At 47.0% G+C, this 21,168-nt stretch overlaps 1 protein-coding gene across 3 annotated transcripts in view; it reads right to left on the bottom strand.

The window, feature by feature from the left end:
* The window catches only part of GRAMD1C (GRAM domain containing 1C), a 1,284,216-nt gene that overhangs the window by 458,764 nt on the left and 804,284 nt on the right, over window positions 1-21,168 (bottom strand). The window lies entirely within an intron of this gene.

Here is a 21,168-nt window from a genome sequence, read left to right as displayed (position 1 = left end):
GAACTGTCACGTACTGTCTAAACTGGAAAGAACTGTTTGGTACTCTCTGATACCGTTTGCTTTCATAAGCAGGGTGAAATACCACATCCATCATTCCCACAGACCAATAGGTACAACACTGTCTGCTACTCTTCAAGGTGCCCTCCACAATTCCCAAACAGAGATGATTGTGGGGACATTCAGGACTCTCAGTGAATTGCATGCACAAACTATGTGTATAGCACAGTTGCACGAAGGCACGTACAAAGACAGCACTGCTTAAAGTACGTATATACAGACTGTAAATTCCTCATTGAAATAAGATCCTGCAGGGTCATATAACCAATAACAAACTACAAATAGCTGACACTGTTGATGCACTGAAAGCACCCTACAATTATCTCTCTGTCCATCCAACAGGTACCTGCCTTGGTTCTGCTCCGATCACCTGCAGGTATTCTACAACAAACAATCCAACCAAACACCACGATGGCTGATAAGGACTCGAAATGTCCAATGAAAAGGACAAAACATGATCCACCAGCTCAAGAATCCCCTGTCAAAAGCAAAGCTGAGCTCAAAGACACCATGGACTCCATCCTCAAAAAACTCTTGTATGTTCTACAGCTTTCTCAAACAACAAAAGTTAGCATTGACATAATGCAACAAGATGTTGCTGGAATGAGAGCTGACAGACAAATTACAAACTATCTGCAGCTGAACAGCAGATCAGCAATTTGGAGGACAAATCGCTCACCACAAAAAAAAAAGACCTCAGCTCCTGCCACAGATCCTCAATCTTGATGCAACGCTTCACTGCCAAACTGGAAGACAGAAACAAAAGGGGAAAATATAAGATTCTTAGGCTTTCCTGGAAATTGTGAAAAACATCTAGGCTCCTGCATCTCCTTCTTGGAAGATTGGATCCCACGACACACCAATATTTCCTTTGATAAAAGATTTGAATTTGAGAGAGCTCATCGCATTCTAACACAACAATCTGACCATGCAAGCACATCTGAGCCACAAAGCTCGATAATCTGCAAACTCCTCAGATACCAAAACGTAGAGCTGATCCTCGATTTTATTTGTAAGCACAAACATATCTCCTGGGAAGGCCATCGGATCACCGTCTCGCAAGACTACTGCAAATCCATGGTTCAAGCTAGGGAAGGCTTCCTTTGCCCCAGGACCAGGCAATGGAATATGAACATTCCCTTATTCTCATGACCTGACAGATTTTATATTGTTTAGAAAGGCTCATCTCACTTGTTCCATGACTGTCAGGATCTGGCCTCCTTCCTGGACCATATCCAAGGAGCCAAAATGGACACAGTTTCTCCCTCCAAGGCAGGGAGGTCGTAATGTATGATCATTCTTTGTATCACTTCCTTTGCAATTCATGTTGAGAAAGCTGATGTTCACTGGTCACAGTTCTATATACCTTTATGCATTGCACTGATATTAATTATTTTTTTAAGTTTTTGTGTTCCTAATTGAAACTACAAAATGTTGATGCTTCATTTGTCCGATATGGTGGGTTAAGATGTGACATGGGATTCTATGATATGAAAAGAGGTGATGGCTTGCATTGCCATTAGTAGGTTCAAGATGTTATAAGATGCTAGTACCTATTGTGTTAATAAGATATGAAAAGATAGGATTCTGTTCAATGTTCAAACTATTAAACCAAATGTTACTACTTTTGGTCAGTAAACTATTCCTCCACTATACCACAGCAGACTGGGTGCTACTGGGAGACTATGCATAACCTTTTTTATCCTAGATTCTCACACACCTCAGGACATGCATCCACAATCCTTAGCTCATCGACATCTATGATCTCATATTGTGGCGGGATGGGGACATATAGGCTCCTCCTCTAGGTCCCATGCACTTTCTACTACAGGTGGGAGGGAGGGGTGGGGACAATGGGGTGGGATAGGGCAGCTTTTTGTAGCATGTGGGCTCCCATTACTTGTGTTGTTGTTATCTCTCATTACTTTCTTCCCTTCCTCCCCATCTCTCTTTCCACCCTCTTGCAGGTGACTACCCTTCCTTTCTAGTCTTATTAATTTCGCATTTGGACTACATTAGGAGCAGCTTTAGCTCATGCATGTTGAATGTACCTTACTCATTATATGAGACACTCCGGGAGAGCGACACCAATTACAACATATTGGTTTGATCCTGCTTACTCATATGTCTTGGGCTCTTTTTCCTATTCCTTGTGGTGAAAACTGCCAACTTATGCATTCTTTCCCACAATACTAAGGGGCTGAACCATCCAGTTAAGAGCAGGAAAATTATTGAATACACATACAAATTCAAGTGTGATATAATACTCCTACAGAAAACCAAGCTTGCCTACTTAGATATTCCCTTCCTCAAAGTGTCTTGGTTTTCTGAAGTCATCAGCTCATTATAGTGGTAATATCAGGCATCAGTACCTACATTAATAAATCTATTAACACCCAATTAGGAATGCTAGAAACTGAGATGAAACAACTGGAGATCGGACTCCATTCTGTTGTATTCTGTGGTATGCCTTAAACTGGAAAAAATATGAATACAATAAACTTCTAAGATGGGTCAAGGGGTGACTAAACTTAACTCGATACAATTATGCGCAGGCAATTCTGTTGGCAAAACTATGGGTTTCTACCTAAAGAGCAAACAAAGCAACTCACAACTAACCCTAGTCAAAGATAATAAGGGACAACTACAGCTAGACCTCCACAAAATATCTAAGATCTTCTTAAATTGTTTTCAGCTCACTATACGATGAAAATCCCAACATTAACCAGACAGACAGTCTGACCTATCTCAACAAACTGAACCTTCAGAAACTCGATTACTTCCACCAGTCCACTTTGAATCAACCCATCACTGACTGAGAAATAAATACAGCAATTGAATCCCTCAAAGTGGAGAAGGATCCTGGCCCGGACGGCCTTATGGCCCAATTTATAAATCTTTTCCTGAAGAATTTCGCAAATCACTGTTATATCGTCTTCCACGAATACACAAATACGGGACGCATCAGAGGCACCACCGCGGAAGCCATTATAACAATAATCCCTAAAGAGGGGAAAGACCACTCTCATCCTAAAAATACAGACCAATTTAGCTCATTAATTTGGATTGTAAGTTATACGCTAAAATCCTGGCTAAAGCATTGAAGGGGTACCACCACTACTGACAGGCCTACATCAAGCTGGTTTTCTCAAAGGTAGACTCTCCAATGATAATATTAGACTTCTGGGTCATGTCCCACAAATATCAAAATACAAAAACTCCCCGCAAAAGCACACAATGCTGAAAAGGCTTTTGATAAATTGCGCAGCCCCTTTTGAGGACCTCCCTATCAAGCTACAATCTGGATGAGCCATTCAAAAGACTGGTAATGTCCACCTACTCTGGTCCCAGAGCTAGAGTAAGGACCAACGGAGTGCTGTCAAACTCATTCCCGCTCAGACAAGGTACAAGACAAGGCTGCCTTTTCTTTTTGTTAGACATCAAACCGCTCTTAAAGTCCCTTAATAAAGAAAGTAACTCAATAGGTATAAATACTGGGGACGAATCCTTCAAGACGGCAGCATACGCTGAAGACAACAGTAATGACATTGTCTGAATATGCAGACAATGTCATTACTGAAATGATGACCAAAACTGCCGATTATGCAACTGCTTCTGGGTACACCCTCAAAAATAAGTCAGAAGTCCGCTTACTGAACATACTTTGTACAATCTGGCTTAGGATGGCAACCTAAATTTCTTAAATATCTATTCCTCGAACTCAATGACAACCTTTCTGAGTCTATCTGTCACAACGAATCTTTGGTTCTCCAAAAGGTGTGGAGTTGCCTAGAGAGATGGCCTCCACAATTCCTGACCTGGTGGGACAAGCTGGAATCCATAAAAATGGTTATCATTCCCATTGTTAATTACCTACTAAACATGTCCCTCATCCTGTGCTCGGACGAAATTTAAAAAACGCAGACTGTTTCATCAACAAGTTCTTTTTGAACTCAAAAAGACCACACATCTCCTTAAAATAAAGTTTGTTTACCCAAACATTTGAGTGGGGCCAACCTTGCAGATTTCAGAAAATATCACTTAGCCTTTTCAGCAATTCAAGGGGCAAAATGGTTCGACAAGACTCCTGACTTCACTCCACCATGGCTCTCTTTGGAACAGCTACCAACAGATAGCCTCCCTTTGACAAGCCTGTTAACTATTTATAAAAAATCATTCTGAACTTGATAACCTAGGGCATGATTAGGAGTTCCAACGGGAAGGTTGCCGCCACACTGGTTACCTCCCCCCTGGACCTATTAAGAGTTTCCCGCTAGGCTGGAGGGCGGAAACCTAGATTTCCGCCCTACCGCCTAGCGGGAAACAGGCTACAGCCTTGTCTCTGGCTTGTAATCAAGCCAGATGCAATGCTGTAACCAGCAGGGTGCACCAGCATCCTCACAATGTTCACAGACTGCAACGGTTTTGGGCAGGGAGGCCCCTGCACTGCCCATGCCAAATGCATGGGTCCCCCTGTGGCCCCCGCACCTGTTCTCTGTCAGCCTGTTCATGGCGGTGTTACCGCCACAAAAAGGCTGGCAGAGAACAAGGTCATAATCCGTAGGGCAGTGCTGCATGCAGCACTGCCCTAGCGGATTACGATCTCTGCCACTGCCGGCCAGAACACCGGAACCCAAGATCCTGGCGGAGCTGGTGGTCGGACCACCAGGGTGGTTATGTGGTGGTAGGACCGCCGCATAGGTTGCGGTCCAGACCACCACCGTGAGTGTGGCGGTCAGAAGATCACCACACTTGAAAGGAGGCCCCTAATCTTAAACAACACCAGACGTAGTCTACTACAGCATGATCTTCACTTTTCAGATATACAAATTAGACACTCCCTACAATCCTCAATTTGGGTCAGTAGGGACATTAAATTAGACCCAGATCTATCCATTCCCAGTTCTTGAAGGTTGAAAAGAATCACTATAATGGGTGACCTGAGCTCAAGAGCACACCCTCGATTGTTCTATGAAATGTCCAGAAAATGTAGACTACCCTCCTCTGACTTTTATGACTTCATTAAACTGAAGGTTGCAATCTCTAAACACAAAGCTTTCCCTTTTAAACCTGTTTAACTCCCATCCCTCTTGGCATTCCTATGGAAAGGTGGCCACACGGCCTCCAAGATCTATGCCAAACTTAGACCCACTTCCAACGCATTATGTGAAATCATCTAATAAAATGGCAGAATGGTTGGATCCAAGATGGTCTACGCAAACCCTTTAGTATTAACTGGTATAGACTACGGTCCGACTCGTTCACCAAACAAATAACCCCAAATCTTACTCACATTACACATAGAACATACAATACTCCGCACCGACTTGCAACCCTAGGCCTTTCAGAAGATGACAACTGCTGGGGCTCCAATACAGCATGTGCAGACCTTAACCATATGCTACACGACTGCCCCTTGCTGCACAACGTTTGTAAGATATTGTCAATGGTGTAGTGGACTTCAATCCAAACTAAACTCCCCAGGACTTTCTCATTTTCCATTTGTGGAATCTTGCATCACTCATACAATACGGACCTACGGCAAGAAGACCTAGTTTTAGCTGACTTACTATTTACACTTGCCCACAAAACCATTCTCTCTTTCTGGAAGTCATTGGGAAATGCCTCCAATAACAACTGGTGGGAATAGCTAAGATACACTAGGGGCGCACACCCCATCCTCTCGACTCAATACCCCTGGATCTCGTCCAAAAGGACCCTATGGAACATAACTGATTGTAAGTGATTAACCCCAATAGACACCATTTCCACTTCTCTCAGACTCACAACATTGGTCTTCACAACACATTGTTCAATACTCATAACCCCTGACCGAATACACTAGCCACCGCCACTCCCTGGCATGACAAGGACACAATCCATAACCTATCCAAGGGAGAAGGTTGTTCTCTATATCTCTTACCCCCTCCCCTCTTCCCCAGTCTCTCTCCTTCCCACTTCCCTTCTCCTCTTTATTTTTCTGCTCTCTGTGATTTCTTCTTTCCTCCAATTTTTATTTAGTTCCAACCACACAGTTGTGCAACTATAATGCTCCAACCTACCTGAGTTAATGATTTACTGTTTTACTACTATTGATATCATCTGCAAACTTTGTTTCTACTCATCACTTAATAATGATACTCTGCTACTGTACACATGCCAACCGCTGGTTTTGCATACTTGAAATTTCAATACAAATTTGTGAAATTTAAAAAAATAGCACTTTATTTGACAATGATACCTACGCATGCTGGTGAGCTATATCCGGCTGTTTTAGGCTGGTTTTACTGCCGCATTCTTATGGTGATATTGAGCCCTGGCTGTCATTGTGCATTATAAATGCCACCCAACAACAATAATATACACATTTCACAAGTGTTTATTCTTCCAAGTGGTATTTAACTAGCATGTCATGTCCTAACACTGGTGTGGGTGCTCTCATAAGTGCAGCGACAGAAAGAACAAAAAAAGAGGCCTTCCAGTGGCTGGGTGTGGGGGTGAGGGGGTCAGATCGTGGGTTTGATATTTATGGGGGGAGAAAGGAGGGAGATAATGTAGGTGCAGGGATGTGGAATTCCTATAGCCCCTTGCCCAGGAAATATGCGTTTGGGTCAAGGACAAGAAGTTTTCATGTTTATTTTGTACTTGGCAGAAGTAGACCCAACCCCCTTCAGCACAAACCCTTTTACTGCCAGTTTACAGGACCACAATATGGATCTGGAAGGGAATTGTGTGCAGTTATATTTGTGTCTAATGGTGAAAGTTGTTCAACCTTGTATTTATGGTTCATTAACACAAGGCCTTTAATATTAGAGTGAGCACTAGAAGGAAATGCTGTAACTACTGAGAGGTTCCAAAATAAAAATGTGTACACACGTTAGCTAAGTTTACCACTATGAGGCTAGATATAATGCTCCCAGAATGCTCTCTGATAAGATGCATATATTTGCAGCTTGAAAGACTGGTCGCTGATTCTTTGTTTTCAAAATAAAATGTTTACAAACAAATGAGACTAGGAAAAAAACATTTTCCTATACAAACTCCTGTTAAAGTTTAGATACCATTGCTAGTATAATGTGTTGATGCCTGCTAGTATTTCCAAAACATATTCATAATAGAAAATCAGTGTAACCAGTTTCAACAAAAGTATGGGAAACATTAAAATAGACAAGCATTGACAAAACCAATAGGTCTAATTTTGGTGGTCAGCCTTATGGTTTTGTTAAAGCAGGTCTTGTTTTGCCATGGTTTTTGTAAAAACTTTGTTGTGGGAGCTATTGGGCCCTCACTATTATAACAAACATTGGTGAAAAGCTAAAATATTTTTTGGTCTAATAAAGCACACTTTGCCACAGTAGTCCCTGGCACTGAACAAAACTACTTTGAGTGCTGGCATACTCCTTGTGAAAGAGCAGAATGTGGTCACTCACAGTGAAACGAGCAGACAGAGACAGAAAAACAAGAGGTCTTGGTTAATGTCAGACCTAATTAGGGACCCAAATCTTAAAGTAAAGTGCACCTATGGTACATCTTTACATTAGTGCTTTCTATGGCAGGTCAGGAAATCGTATTTCTAGAAATTATTTGTGATCTGCATTTTAGTATGATCAAATATGCGTGTGTAGATTCTGCGAAAACCTGTTGAGTGTCTGCAAGTTCACTTTCCCCCCCAAACACTTTTTTCCCCAACCCTGGAATACGTTTTACCTCTGCCCTTTTCAGGAGTAAATTTCCAACCTTTCTAAGTATTTGAAGAGATTAGCAAACAGCTGGTGAAAACACCTAAAAAATGAAGGTTTGCACAGTCTCAAAAGGGCATTCCAACCATGGAACTACTGTTAACCGCTAATTCCAGCCCCAGTATGTAAATCTGCTTGGAAGAAGGGTGTGTCTACATAAGTTCAGCTTCAGCTGCTACGGAATTGAGATGAGAGCTTGAAGCTGCAGCTGCAGAAGGATCCCCACCACCAATGATCATATCACCCTTTACACAATCGACAAGCATGCTTCAAATGCACAGGGAGATTAGGTGAAGGAAGGAGGAGAAACACAAAAAATTAAAAAGAGCACTATTAAAATGCGTGCAGCCAGGGGGAAACCACGTAAACAAGCAGAGGGCAAGCACTGTGCAGACAAAAGCTTAAAAAAAGGCCCACAAAGAGGATGAAAACAGTGCTCAGGGCACTGATAAGAGCAAACACACGAGGAAGAATAGGAAATAGCATGCGTCAGCCAATAGAAACAGAGGAAAAGTAAGTGGCACTCTGAGGAACCAATGAAAAGCAAGGGTGCGGGATGTAAGCCCTTTTAAAATATACATTAACAATAGATTTTCAGGGGGTGTGGCTACGAGAGCCAAGATGTCGGACGCATAGTCCGAGTGCTCCGACGGGGCGTAGCACTTATCCGTATAAACGGAGCCCCGCCTCAGCGCTGCCGGCATCTAAAAAGCAGCGCGACACCGCATCGAGACAGCAGAGCCGCGAAACGGGGGATTGTCCGGCCCGTCATGAGCGAGAACAAGGAAGCGCCGCTACGCCCTGGGGCCTCCCGAGCGTGCTGGGGGCTCGGGTTGCTGTGAGGCGCGGTGCGATCGCAACGCTTGACCGGCAGTGTGGTGCGGCGTCCGCGGGTCGCGGACCAACTGAACAGGAGGGACGAGACCGGTCCGGGCATAAGAAGTACATGCGGCTCTCACCCTGAAACGGGGTTAAACACGGAGCCGCCGACGTATGGTTCGGCGCAACATCGCGCTGCAGCAGCAGAAGGCGCGAGACGAAGAACAGATTGGTCCCGGCAGCGCCGAACTCCAGGGTAAGAAGAGGAGGACGGGCCTGGGACCCGAGATGCAGCGCTGAGCGGCAGAGGAGGGAGCCGGCCACCGAATGGGGGGCCCCCTGAAGCTGAGAAGGGGTGCCCAGCTCAAAAGCGAACAGAGCAGAGAAGGCCGCTGTCCAGAGCCGGAGGAGAACCGGTGGGGGCTGGTAGTGACCCTCCTCCCCGGGGAACAAGGAGAGACCAGGTAAGCAGGGTTCCAGCTGAGGCCCTGAGGAGGGGGGAGGACCTGGGGCCCCACCTGAAGGAAAGGGAAGCACTAGAGGAGAGGAAGACAGGAAATCGGGATAACTACCTGATCCCTCCGGGCAGAGAAGTGGCAATTACACCCTGGAAAAGGGCAGCGGAGCTGGGAGTGAAGGAGGGGGACGGCCCTCAGCCCGGGGCCCCCTGTAACCGGGAGGCAGCCCCACGAATATTGCCGTAAACGGAGCAGAGACCACGGAAAAACTGTCCGTTGTTGGGAGAGCCAGCCGGTGCCTGACCCCTCTGGAGAGAGGACCAAGTGAGCGGGATCTGGCCGGGGACCGACGGAGTGGGGACGAACCTGGAACTCACTTCCTGCACCATGGAGTGGCACTACACAAATTAGTAATTCCGGTGAGGAGGGCGCGCCCAGTCAGAACACCGGTGGGTACCACAGATAGCAGCAAAAGCCCACGAAAGGCCAAGGGATCAAGTGACACCTAAGCATTGCCCGCTGGTTGCGGCAGAGAACTGGAATCCGACCTAACAGGGCTGATGAGCTCAAAAAGCCACAGAGGAGGGAAAAGAATTGACCGCCCAGCATCTAACGGTAATAAAGGAGGAGACACGCATGAACCAGCACAATCTACAATGCAGGATACATTATACAAAATCCTAGGAGCAATTGAAGACACAAAAACCACACTACAATGCGACATCAATCAGGTGGCAGTGGAAGTTGGTCTCCTCCGAGGAGACCAACAAAAGCTGACAGAAAGGGTCAAAGACAGAGACGACCCTGACAGACATAACCCCGAGACAAAAGGATTTGGAGACCACGGTGCTACACCTAACGGAGAGAATAACAAGGCTGGAGCAAAGAGCAGAGGACGCAGAGGGGCGGAGCCGAAGGAACAATGTGCGAGTGGTGGGGCTACCGGAAGGATCAGAGGGCACAAATATGGTGGAATACCTAGAGGACTGGATGCGTGAGACAGTGGCTCTGGACCGGCTGATGCCGTTCTTCGTGCTGGAGAGAGCGCACCGGGTCCCCGTGAGACACCCGGTAGACCACCTAGGGTGGTGATAGCACGCCTTCTGCATTATAGAGATAGGGACATCCTGCTCCAGAGAGCCAGAGAGACAGGCCCTTACAGAGTGGGCAACGGAGAAGTGACCCTTTTCCTGGATTTCACCTTCGAGGTCCAAACAAGGAGAGCTTCCTTTCTGGCAGTAAAGAGAGCGTTGAGAGAGGAGGGAATCCAATATTCACTCCTCTTCCCGGTTAGGCTGAAGGTGATGGTTGAGGGCAAGACCACATTTTTTCCTAATCCAGAGGAAGCCTGGGAGTGGCTGGAGGCTTGGGGGGGTGGAAGAGAGCGGACTGGGGGGCCGAGCCGGGATCCCCCAGCCCGAGCCGGGCCATCGCAAACCCAGAAAGACCCGAGTAAAAAGGAGGCCCTGAGAGCAGCGGCTTCAATGAGCAAAGAGGCCTCCTCAAAGAGAAACGAGGACAATGACTCAGATGGCACTGCAGCATCATCAGTAGAGAGCTCCTGCTGCTCGGAGAATAAACCGAAAGTGACGCCGCAAACAGCGGACTAGTTGGGTTGATCGTGGCGCTGATGGACACTGGGGTGGGGCACACTGACCAGAAGAAAGGGGTGGGGCACACTGACCAGAAGAAAGGCCCTAATGGACTTCGTACCAACCCCCGACAGGCTTCTTGTCCACTCAGTGGAATGGCGAGAACTAAGCGTATTTGTTGGACCACGTTGCTTGTTTGAACGTTTTTTTGGGCACCCTACAGCTAGGGAGGGGCCCCGGGGTAGGGGTTACGTAAGTTTGAAAACAGTTGGTGCCTGACAGAAAAAAAGTTACACATATGTGGGTCGCTGGAGCATACAAAGCGGAAGAGAGAATAATAAGAGGGGGTGGGACCTGCATCGCTCGCACGACATACCCAGATGGCCGACTATAGCCTTTTAACATGGAACATACGGGGCATGGGATCACCTGTAAAAAGACAAAGTATTGGCCCACTTGATGCGAAGATGCATCCATGTAGCAATGCTCCAAGAAACCCACTTGACCACAAGTGAGGTAGAAAAGCTGAGACGCAGATGGCGAGGGCAGGTGTTTGCCACCGGGTATTCAGCCTACTCCAGGGGTGCACTAATCTGGATCCGTGCCAGCGTACCTTTCGGGGTGAGGTCCACAGAGGTAGATCAGGAGGGCAGATTTGTAGTGGTGGAAGGGAGGCTCCACGGGACCCCAATAGTGCTGGGAAGTGTTTATGCCCCTAACCAAGATCAGGCGCCTTTCTTACAGCGTCTCTTGAGTCGCATCACCCGCCAACAACATGGGGAATTACTACTAGGGGGAGACTTTAATAGTGTCCTGGACGTAGACTTGGACCACTCTTCACCCCCACTACAGGGAGCAGCAACACACAAAAAAGCCAAGAAAGTAAGTGAGTGGGTGAAAGCATGGGGAATGGTAGATATCTGGTGAGAACAACACCCAAACGATAAGGATTACTCATTCTATTCTGCCCTACACCAGATACACACTAGAATAGACCAGGTGGTGTGCACTCCCGGGGAAGTGAGAGGTATGATTCATACTGAGTATCTGGGGCGAACCATATCGGACCATAATCCATTACTAGTAAAGTGGAGAGCGACTGAGAATAGCCCCCCCCCAATACCGATGTGGAGGCTATCGCCGACAGCACTGGAAGATCAGGCATTTAGAGAGATTCTCCGATCTCACCTAACGGACCAAATTAACATAAATAAGGGGTCAGCGTCCTCTAGGTACATGGAATGGGAAGCACTAAAGGTAGAGACGAGGGATTATAGTATATGTCAGACGGTCGGGATAAAGCGAACATTAGACCAAGAAATGATCAAGCTTGAGGAGATCATACATAGATGGGAAAAAAGGGACATAGGAACGCGCAAGAAAAGGAGGAATACGAACAGGTGATGAAATCCCACTCACACGTGGAAGAACAGCTCTGCTGCCACTGCCTCCAGAGACACTTAGCTACAGTGCAAGCCGAGGAGGGTAGATCGGGTAGGATGTTGACATGGTTGGTGAAACTCGGAGGAGAGGGAACGCCCATAGTACGCATACGTGACATGAGGGGCCCACAGATTCAGACCCGGACCTATAAATGACGCCTTCAAAGAGTACTATACTCACCTGTACAGGGAACCGGACGAACTAGATGAAGACAGACTAATGGAATTCTTAAGACCACTTCCTCTGCCGACCCTGGCCAATGGAGAGGGTGAAGAGCTAGGGAGCCCGGTGACGACGGAGGAGGTACTAGAGACAATCTCGCAGTTGGCCCCATGGAAAACACCAGGCACTGATGGATTGCCAATGGACTTTTATAAGAAATACTCCAAGCTATTGGCCCCACAGCTGGTGGAACTCTACACAGAGGCACTACACCGAGGCCTTCTCCCAGACACACTCAGGGAAGCGGTAGTAATCCCTCTACCTAAAACGAAAACAGGTGAAGCGTCAGTCACCAACTTCAGACCGCTCTCAACGCTGAACAGCGATTTTAAAATTCTTAGCAAAATTCTGGCTAACCGTCTGCTGCAGCACATACCCACCCTGGTACATGCGGACCAAAATGGGTTTGTACCGAACCGAAACACATCACTCAATCTCCGTCAGCTCTTTGCTATCCTACAGATGCCAGGAACAGTGAAACCTCCAAAAGGGATGTTACTGGCCATAGACTGAGAAAGCCTTCGATTCGATTTGGTGGGATTACCTGAGAGTGGTAATGCTAAAGATGGGCATGGGAGACAAATGGGTAAAGTGGGTGGACCTGCTCTACACAGCCCCACAAGTGAGAGTGAAGACGGGGAACATCATCTCAACCCCCTATACCATACATAGGGGCACCAGACAAGGATGTCCATTGTCGCTGCTATTGTTTCCCCTGGCTATCGAACCTTTGGCAGCTTACACTCGAATGGAAGGCGAGGGCAGGGGCGTAAAATGGGGAGGAACTGGACACACCATCTCACTATATGCCAACGATATCCTAATTTACCTCAATGATGGGGATACTGGACTTCCCTGGGCCCCGCAGGCACTGGATTGGTTCGGAGATCTCTCAGGATTAAAACTTAATAGAGGCAAAACATAAGTTTTCACGATGACAAAAGGATGCGCCCAGCCCTCTGCATTGTTGGAGGCCGTGGTATGGGCTCCTGCTACTTTAAGTACTTAGCAATTCAGGTTTATCACGACCCGAGGGACCTGCGGGAAGGTAACCTTGGCAAGGCGCTCGGCTCCCTCAGAGCATCTGTAGTGTTCTGGAGATTCCTGAAACTATCTATAATGGCCAGAAAAGCACTAACAAAAATGGTCATGTTACCCCGCCTCCTTTATTATTTCACTAATTTACTGATACAGATCCCAGCGTCATTGTTTGGGGAACTGAACTCACTACTCAGAGATCAAGTATGGGATGAGGCCGGCGCCGCACGGCACTATCAACATTATGCAGACCAACCACTGAGGGAGGACTCGGAGTTGCGGACTTCGAGCTATATTACTTATCTTGCCAGTTACAGTGGACTGCCAGATGGTTTGTGGGCGGGGGCAACCTGGATAGACACACGGCGAGTAGAGAACTGGGCGCGGAGGAGATCATAAAAGAAATGGTGGGTCGGAAAATGAAGTCACAGGAAAAGAGCACATAGACGAAAGTGGCCCTGCTGTGCTGGAAGAGGTACTCAAAGAGGGTAGGAATAAGTAAGCCCTACTTCCTGGCATTACCGCTAAGCATGCTGAGGGTAGAATCAACTGTTGGGAAATGGACGGACTCAGACCTAGGACCATGGATGAAGGCTGAAGTAGAGACAATAGGGGATCTGTTCTGTGAGGGAGATCTAGGCCCATTTACTGAGCTGGTAGACAATAAAGGGATCCCCAGCGGACAGTTCCTTGTGCACCAGAGACTAACCCATATCGTAAAGGAACATTGGGAAAAGATTAACGCAGAACCTGCCATACACCGCGTATTACACCAACTACTAACAATAGGGGCAGATTCCCACCTACTCACAAAATTGTATAGAACACAAATCGAGGACACACTAGACCAGTTGAGACCACTGAGAGATAGATGGGAAAGAACCCTCGAAAGAGAGCTATCAGACACGGAGTGAAGGAAGATAATGGCATACTCAAAGAAAGTTTCGAGGAATACCCGTTTGAGATATACCCAGTACAACTACACTCATAGAACATACCTCACCCTACAACGCTTAACCCGTATATATGGAGGTACCCCTAAGGGATGCCCCAGATGTGGTGCCGTGGGCACTGACCTCGATCACATGATCTGGCATTGCCCAGAGATCCAGGCTGGATGGGGAATGGTGATGAGTGATTTGGAGAAGCTGATGGGAAGGCCAATACCACAAACCCCAGCAGTATGCCTAGTGGGCCTGAAACAGGGACTCACAATTGGGAAGGTGCAGGAGCGCTACATAAACACCACACTAGCACTATATAGACGACTAATAGCGGTGGGTTGGAAATCCCCTAAGGGCATAGCTTTGGCTGAGTGGAGACGTGAGGTAGTGAGGTGGGCAGGAGCTGAATTTCAGGTCCTGAAGAGTGAGGAGGCGAGAGGATTGCGCCAGACACCACTAGCCCCGCCCTGGGAAGAGATACTGTCAAAATGGAGGTGAGAAGTGATGGGGGAAGACAGTGACACAGGAGACCCGGGTTAGCAATTCAGCTAGCATACTTATATGGCGGGAGAAGAACACACCATAAGATCCCTTAATAACATGGAGGGCGAGTGGTGGGAACATGGAACTCCAAGAAGTAGAGGGTAGGTGCACTACCAGGAAGGAGGCAGGAGGAGGGGACAGAGAACACCGAGGTGATAGCCAGGTGACCCAGCACATAAGACAGGTGAGATAGGAGCTGGGTGAGGGTTAACCTTGACAGAAGCACTGCTCCAACACGACCACCACACAAATAGACAAAAGAGAATAATGGCACCATTGCGTTTAAGTTTATGTTCATGTTAAGTTTAAGCTGTCAGGACAACAAGCAAGGAACCGTTAGAGAGAGTACTCGATCAGAATCCGAATATGGGGTCAGACATGTGTTAACGGCTGATCAAAGACAATAAAGTACGCAAATAACTCAGAGAAACTATAACACATGCCAGTCCTAAAGAGAAAAAAGAGTAATGATGTTTAAATGTAAAGTAATGATTAAGTGTGAGCATGTCTTGAAGAATACAACCTGTACACAGCACAATGTTAATAAAATATATTTAACAAAAAAAAAAAAGATTCAGGCAAAACCTAATAAGGAAGGTGTTTAGTAATTGGTGAGGTACAGAGGAATGAGATACAGCAAGATTGGGAGGCAATGAGAGGGAGATGAAGTAGAGAAAGGTAAAGCTAAGAAAGTCTTTTGAGAGGCAAGGTAGACAGAGGGCGATAACAGTAAATTAACTTAAGACAGAAGTAGAGATGGGCGCTGAGAGGTTTGCAAGATGGGGAGAAAGACATGAATATGACAGTTGAGGTAGAGAAAAGGAGGGAGATAAAAAGGAAGAGTGTGATGGAGAGATAAAAAGGGAGAGTATGGTGAAGTGGGGACACCTAGAGATACATAGATGTAGAGGTAGATAGAGAGAGGAAAAGAGGGTGACAGAAAAAAATAGACAGAGGGGAGAGGGAGAGTGATTTTTTACTCTCCCAATCACTCTACTATGGAGGCTACTTAGAAAGTGGGGGCCATGGACATTGCTCACTTTGCCCATTTCTTAACATGGCACTTCTCACACCACATCCATATTCAGATACTTAATTCACTTAACTCATACACAATCTTACACACAATGGATACATTATCATCTGGCTTTTCAATGGATAACATCTGACCTAATCTTAGAAGACAATTGCGCTCTTTTTCTATGAAGTTAGATCATCTTCATAGTACTCTATAGTTCATTTTATGGCAGTCCGACAAAACTTACTGGTCATTTAAAATTAGATTTATCATTAAAATATTTGTATGTAGTAATCTCTTTTGGATGATATTGTTCTTTCAAAAGTACAAAACACTAAGCCCCTCACTAAGAGTTTGGCAGGCGGAAAGGTCGCCCGCTAAAGTCCAGCGTTCTGGTTACCAGAGGTGCAGTGCCTTTTCAGCGGCCCCTATTAAGTTTCTCACTCGGTCAGCGGGGGCGGAAACAGAGTTTCCGTCCATTGACCCAGCGGGAAACAGATCACAACATTGGCGCCGTCTCATAATTGAGCTGGCAGCAATTTTGCGGTGCATAGGATGCCCCAAAACCCGTTGTGCATTTCACGGTCTGCTTTGCAGACAGTGAAAAGTGTGATGGGGCTGGCCATGAGGGTCCCTGCACTGCTCATGCCAAGTGCATGGCCATTGCAGGGGCCCAGATGGGACCCCTGCACCCCGTCTCTGCCAGTTTTACATAGGGGGGGGGGTGTAGGAAGTTGGCTCTGTATATACTATATCAAAGTAAGAAATAGTGTGCACAGAGTCCAAGGGTTCCCCTTAGAGGTAAGATAGTGGCAAAAGTAGAAAATACTAATGCTCTATTTTGTGGTAGTGTGGTCGAGCAGTAGGCTTATCAGAGGGTAGTGTTAAGCATTTGTTCTACTCACACAGGCAATAAATGAGGAGCACACACTCAAAGACTTACTCCAGGCCAATAGGTTTTTTTATTGAAAAATATATTTTCTTAGTTTATTTTAAGAACCAAAGGTTCAAGATTTACAGTTAATACTTTAAATGTAAGGTACTTCACTTAGATACTTTAGGAACTTTCAATGAAAACAGTATCATGTACAGTCTTTGTAAAAATGGTCATAAGCTATTTTCAAAGTGGACACACTGCAAAAATCAACAGTTCCTGGGGGAGGTGAGTAAAGGTTAGTTTTGGATTTAAGTAAAACACTTACAAGTCTCAAGTTTGGGGCATAGGCAGCCCACCGTTGGGGGTTCAAGGCAACTCCAAAGTTACCACACCAGAAGCTCAGGGCCGGTCAAGTACAGAGGTCAAAGAGGTGCCCAAAACACATAGGCGCCTATGGGGAACAGGGGTGCTCCGGTTCCAGTCTGTCAGCAGGTAAGTACCTGCGTCCTCGGGGGAAGGCCAGGGGGGTTTTGTAGAGCACCGGTGGGGACAAGAGAAGGCACACAAAGTACACCCTCAGCGGCGGGGTGCAGTGTGCAAAGCAGGCGTCGGGTTTTGTATAGGTTTCAATGGAGGGACCCAGGGGTCACTCTAGCGGTGCAGGCAGGCACAGGGGGGGCTTCTCGGGACAGCCACCACCTGGGCAAGGCAGAGGGTCGCCTGGGGTCACTCCTGCGTCGAAGTTCGGTTCCTTCAGGTCCTGGGGGCTGTGGGTGCAGTGTTGGTTCCAGGCGTCGGTTCCCTTGTTACAGGCAGTCGCGGTCAGGGGGAGTGTAGGAAGTTGGCTCTGTATATACTGTTTCAAAGTAAGAAATAGCATGCACAGAGTCCAAGGATTCCCCTTAGAGGTAAGATAGTGGCAAAAAGAGATAATTCTAATGCTCTATTTTGTGGTAGTGTGGTCGAGCAGTAGGCTTATCAGAGGGTAGTGTTAAGCATTTGTTGTACACACACAGGCAATAAATGAGGAACACACACTCAAAGACTTACTCCAGGCCAATAGGTTTTTATATAGAAAAAATATTTTCTTAGTTTATTTTAAGAACCTCAGGTTCAAGATTTACAAATAATACTTCAAATGAAAGGTATTTCACTCAGGTATTCTAAGAACTTTGAATAATCACAATAGCATGTACAGTTTTGACAAAAATGGCAATAAGCGATTTTAAAAGTGGACACTGCAAAAATCAACAGATCCTGGGGGAGGTAAGTAAATGTTAAATTCACAGGTAAGTAAAACACTTACAGGGTTCAAAGTTCGGTCTTAGGTAGCCCACCATTGGGGGTTCAAGGCAACCCCAAAGTTACCACACCAGCAGCTCAGGGCCTGTCAGGTGCAGAGGTCAAAGAGGTGCCCAAAACACATAGGCTTCAATGGAAACAGGGGTGCCCCGGTTCCAGTCTGCCAGCAGGTAAGTACCCGCGTCCTCGGGGGCAGACCAGAGGGGTTTTGTAGGGTACCGGGGGGGACACAAGCAGGCGCAGAAAGTACACCCTCAGCGGCACAGGGGCGGCTGGGTGCAGAGTGCAAACAGGCGTTGGGTTTTGTATTGAAAGCAATGGGGAGACCCGGGGTTATCTTCAGCGATGCAGGCAGGCACAGGGGGGACTCCTCGGGGTAGCCACCACCTGGGCTAGGCAGAGGGTTGCTCCTGTACTGGTGTTCGGTTCCTTCAGGTCCTGGGGGCTGCGGGTGCAGTGCTGGTTCCAGGCGCCGGGTTCCTTGTTCCTTGAGTCGCGGTCCGGGGGAGCCTCTGGATTTCCTCTGCAGGTGTCGATGTGGGAGTTCAGGGGGGTCAACTCTGGCTACTCATGGGCTCGCAGTCGCCGGGAAGTCTTCCCTGAAGTGTTAGTTTTCCGCAGGTCGGGGCGGGGGCATCGGGTGCAGAGTGGAAAGTCTCACGCTTCCGGCGGGAAACGTGGGGTCTTTAAAGTTGCTTCTTTGTTGCAGAAAGATGCAGTTTCTTGAACAGGGCCGTGTTCTCGGTGGCTTCTTGGTCCTTTAGATGCAGGGCAGTCCTCTGAGGCTTCAGAGGTCGCTGGTCCCTGTTGGATGCGTTGCTGTTGCAGTTTTTCGTCGAAGTAGGGAGACAGGCCGGTGGGGCTGGGGCCAAATTTTTCGTCTCCGTCTTCTCTGCAGGGCTTCAGGTCAGCAGTCCTTCTTCTTCTTTAGGTTGCAGGAATCTGTCTTCTTTGGTTCTGGGAGCCCCTAAATACTGAATTTAGGGGTGTGTTTAGGTCTGGGAGGGCAGTAGCCAATGGCTACTGGCCCTGGGGGTGGCTACACCCTCTTTGTGCCACCTCCCTGTGGCGAGGGGGGCACATCCCTAATCCTATTGGGGGAATCCTCCTTCTACAAGATGAAGGATTTCTAAAAGTCAGAGTCACCTCAGCTCAGGACTCCTTGTTTTCCTCATTATCTCCTCCAGCCTGTGATGCTATCAATTGTGTTTAACCAATGACTGTGTTTCACCACTGCGCATATTAGTTGCTCAATGTTCACCAGTAGCACATTATATGTTTTGTTCAGTTTAGCCACCTATTGGCTTTGACATGGCATTAGCCATTACATTTTGTATTTAGTTCAGCTGCCTATTGGCTTTGACATGATATTAAACATAACATTTTGTATTCAGTTCAGCTGCCTATTGGGTTTGACATGATATTAGACATCACATTTTGTATTCAGGTTAGCTGCCTATTGGCTTTGACATGGCATTAGACATTACATTTGATATTTAGGTTAGCTGCCTATTGGCTTTAACGTGGAGTTAGACATTGCACTTGAGACATTGCAGAGATGTCTGTGTTTTTTCCAAGCTGTGTCTTTCCACAAGATGAACCAAGCTGTTTTCTTCACACCAGACCTTAGCTTATAAGAGCACGTAGATTTTGTGTTTACCTCGCAATCAAGTCTGAGAGAGGAATGGCTCAAGAGAACTGGCCATTCTCCAAGGTCGTTCAGCTCTCACACTGAGTTTGCATTTAAGGATGACTCTGGGCTACAGTGAGTTGGATTCGAATCTGCTTGACTTCAGACTGGAGCTAGACGTCAGTTGCCAGTCTCCCATTTAGGTAGATAATCTCTTTCTCGCAGTTGACCGGAGTCATCAACTTGCAGACCCCAGAAAGATGAAGCTGAATATAGGCCCTACTTGCCCATAGGGTGATTAATTTGGACTTTTATGCTTTGCTTTGACTATAATCATATATATATATTTGCTGTGTAAATTGCAACTGAGAAGTACTGTGATATATTTTGCTTTCATTGCTGCGACTACTCTTTTGAACGTGTGCTTGAAATCTACTTATTTTGTCTCTTAAGAACTTGTGGGTGGGGGAGAATTAACAACAATAAAGGTCTTTTTTGAACTCAGAAGTGCATTCCAGAGAGGTTCTGTAAGCTCCAATAGGATATATGTAGGAAAGCAGAACACAGCCTTGCCGCCAAAAGTGGGGGCAGTGGCCGGAGGGGCGGGCATCTCCACTAGCTGGGTTGCCCTGTGGCGCTGTAACAAAGGGGGTGAGCCTTTGAGGCTCACCGCCAGGTGTTACAGTTCCTGCAGGGGGAGGTGAGAAGCACCTCCACCCAGTACAGGCTTTGTTCCTGGCCACAGAGTGACAAAGGCACTCTCCCCATGTGGCCAGCAACATGTCTAGTGTGTGGCAGACTGGCAGAAACTAGTCAGCCCACACTGGAAGTCGGTATGTTTTCAGGGGGCATCTCTAAGATGCCCTCTGGGTGTATTTTACAATAAAGTGCACACTGGCATCAGTGTGCATTTATTGTGCTGAGAAGTTTGATACCAAACTTCCCAGTTTTCAGTGTAGCCATTATGGTGCTGTGGACTTCGTGTTTGACAGACTCCCAGACCATATACTCTTATGGCTACCCTGCACTTACAACGTCTAAGGTTTTGCTTAGACACTGTAGGGGCATAGTGCTCATGCACATATGCCCTCACCTGTGGTATAGTGCACCCTGCCTTAAGGCTGTAAGGCCTACTAGAGGGGTGACTTACCTATGCCACAGGCAGTGTGAGGTTGGCATGGCACTCTGAGGGGAGTGCCACGTCGACTTAGTCATTTTCTCCCCACCAGCACACACAAGCTGGCAAGCAGTGTGTATGTGCTGAGTGAGGGGTCCCTAGGGTGGCATAAGACATGCTGCCGCCCTTAGAGACCTTCCCTGGCATCAGGGCCCTTGGTACCAGGGGTACCAGTTACAAGGGACTCACCTGAGTGCCAGGGATGTGCCAATTGTGGAGACAAAGGTACAGTCAAGGGAAAGAACACTGGTGCTGGGGCCTGGTTAGCAGGGTCCCACTACACTTTCAAATCATAACTTAGCATCAGCA

The sequence above is a fragment of the Pleurodeles waltl genome, chromosome 8 (genome assembly GCF_031143425.1).
Source record: "Pleurodeles waltl isolate 20211129_DDA chromosome 8, aPleWal1.hap1.20221129, whole genome shotgun sequence".
Classification (NCBI taxonomy): domain Eukaryota; kingdom Metazoa; phylum Chordata; class Amphibia; order Caudata; family Salamandridae; genus Pleurodeles; species Pleurodeles waltl.
The sequence above is the reverse complement of the archived record's forward strand: the minus strand, read 5'-3'. Positions and strand labels throughout refer to the sequence as shown.